The sequence below is a fragment of the Silene latifolia genome, chromosome Y, assembly GCF_048544455.1.
Source record: "Silene latifolia isolate original U9 population chromosome Y, ASM4854445v1, whole genome shotgun sequence".
NCBI classification, from domain to species: Eukaryota; Viridiplantae; Streptophyta; class Magnoliopsida; order Caryophyllales; family Caryophyllaceae; genus Silene; species Silene latifolia.
In genome coordinates, this window is record NC_133538.1 from 240,506,633 (window position 1) to 240,509,371 (window position 2,739).

Here is a 2,739-nt window from a genome sequence, read left to right on the forward strand (position 1 = left end):
CTAACTTGATATTAAGTTGTATAGAGTTTAGCGTAAGCTCAATTTGTTATTCGAGTAGGAGTCAAATGCCAATGGCTGTATCGGTGGAACTATAATCTCCACTACCCAAAACATCCCAACATTCATTCTTCAATTTCCCACCAATTCATCAAAAACCCACTTGAAATCTTCCCCAAAGGTACCAATCTTTATCCCTCTTTTCCTCTAATCTCCAATTTTATTATCTTAAATTGTGTTTTAATTGTTAAAGTTTTAATCTTTGTGGTTAATTAGGATTGAGATTATCAGTTAAAGAAAGACTTAAAGCAGTAAATGGGGAGAGAGTATTCAAAACGACATCGTGGGATGAGAAGCCTTTTGAAGTATTACCAAATGGTAAAAAATCATACTTGGATGAACAAGATGTGGTCACATTTCTTGACCCTCCTAAAGATCTTATTCCTTTGGATCCTTCTACTTATAATCCTGCTTCTTATCTATGGTAATTCATATTTTTGTTCTTTTTCAGTCGTCCCCATTGAACAATGAAAAAAATGAAACTTTTCATTAAAAATATTCGATATTTTCTTTCATTTTGCATCACTAAATTCAAATCTTGGTTCCGCCACCTATGAATTTTCCATATTATGTAGCTTTATTTTGTAGGATTAGTTTTAATAACTTATGCATGCAGCTATGCACTAATGCTTATTCTAAGTACTGATCAGCTATGATTAATGTGAAGGAGAATTTTTTTCTTAGTCTTCTGTGTAATAGCTTAAATCAGCATTGCATTGTTTTTGTGTATGAAGCTGTGATTAGTTGAAGTATTAATCAGTATTGCATTGCAAAATGAGGAACTTAATGATTGGCTAGTATAGAAACAAATAAATAATGGGTCATGCAAGGATTACTTGGATTCGGGTTTTATAGTTTGGTTTAGCACTTACTAAGTCGTGGATTAGACGATCCGATGGTAAGGGAAAGTTATTTTTGAGAATTTGTGCTATGTTTCTAACCTTACTTCAACACCTTAAATCTTCATAGGATCTATCATAGGAACATGATACTGAAATTATTTCTGAACTACTGTACAATGTTAAATGTGTAAGACTGTAATCTCTTAGCTTTGTTGGCACCTCGTTTTATTGTCTAGGAAGAAAATTTCCGAAATTCCAGAAGAAAGGCGACATCGGCTGTTGTACCTCTTCAATCCAAGGTACCTTGATAAATGCCTACCCAATACAATATGTGGAACATAGTTGATGGCTTTTGTTCCGTTTTCTTTCAGTTTCGTGTTGTGATCTTTGTGCAATGGAGGGTTTGAGTAGACTTGTTTGAATTTTAATGCAGGCTAATTTCTGCTGCTTGGGAGGCTGCTGGTACATGTTATGATGATGCTAAGTTAGCAGAGATGAGCTCCTCCACTTTGCTCTCTGCTAAAAATGATGCTTTGTCACTTGAATTCTGGAACTGCCGTAAAAGTGGAGGTGGGACTTTCTAAAGCCCTTGATTTTTATTTTCTAACTAATGTGCTTCTAGTTATGAGAAATTATCGACTTTGATTGTTTGACATTGTGATATAGGACTAATACCACTTGCACTGATCAGTCACTTACAGAAGGTGCTTTCTCTGATTAGTCTTATGGTTTCTTTTGTTCCTTACGCCCTTATTCACAAATAGTAACACCTCTTTATCACACAACTTGACCAGCTGCAAGTAAATATTCAGGCATTCATGAAATATTAAGTTAGGATTCCATTCACCAAGTGGTTGTTTTTGAGGGCTATAAGTCAATGGGGAGTTGGATACTCATATATTCATGAGATTTGATGAAGTATACTAATTGATTTCTGATTTTTGTAGAAACTGATTTGGAGCACCAATCAAATCACCACTGAATGACACAAATTTCTGCATTATTGCCATTGAAGTCCTCACTGGCATACTGAAAATGAATGTAGTTTTTTTTCCTTTCTAAATGTTTAATTAAGAGTCTCATAATAAATCATGTTTAAAATTACATTATACTGACCAGTTAATCTTACATTCCTTTGATTTTGTGTGCAGGTTGACTACTTCCATGTGTTGCGAAAAAGTGATCCTTCTTTTGTCCCTCATGCGATAATTGTCAAGCAAGGATGTAGTTCATTCATATGTAAATTCCTTCATTCTTTAACTTGTGTAAATTGCTGCTGATATAGTGTAAGATGATGTTAAATATTGTTGTCTTGATATAAAATAACGTATCTGACTTAAAGATTTACTAAATGGGAATAATAAGCTACACTACTCGAAGCTAAGCAACACACTAGTATACTAAGTGGGGATAATAAGCTATACTACTTGTTTTGCCATAACCTCTTTTTCTAATTATTGGTTTGCTAAATGTATTATTGCAGATTCAACTATGTTACTTGACGAGATGAAAGATGTTAAAGACGTGTGGGATATTAAATGTTTAGAGAACATGAAATGTTGGTTATTTTATTAAATAAGACGTGTATGTGATTATTTATACACTTTGATGTATAATTTTGGAACATAGGCATTATAGTTATGTCGGATGATATGCAAGTTCATTGGTTGGCATTCTTTTGTTTGCATTGTTAGTTTATTTCGCTATTTAGCTTGTCAAATCTATAGATATTGTTGCCAAAATTTTTGGTAGCAAATATTTTTTTTTTTTAAAAAAATCTTTCTATGGCGGCGGTTCTTTACTAACAACCGACGTGATAATTACTTTTAGTGGCGGTTTT

The 2,739-nt window shown here is 33.4% G+C and overlaps 1 long non-coding RNA gene across 1 annotated transcript; it reads left to right on the forward strand.

The window, feature by feature from the left end:
* The first annotated feature begins 511 nt into the window (after positions 1-511).
* On the forward strand, positions 512-1,925 carry LOC141628560 (uncharacterized). The gene is made up of 4 exons (XR_012537150.1): positions 512-1,198; positions 1,333-1,469; positions 1,566-1,603; positions 1,847-1,925. It is a non-coding gene; the product is annotated as an uncharacterized LOC141628560 (long non-coding RNA).
* Positions 1,926-2,739: the final 814 nt, after the last annotated feature.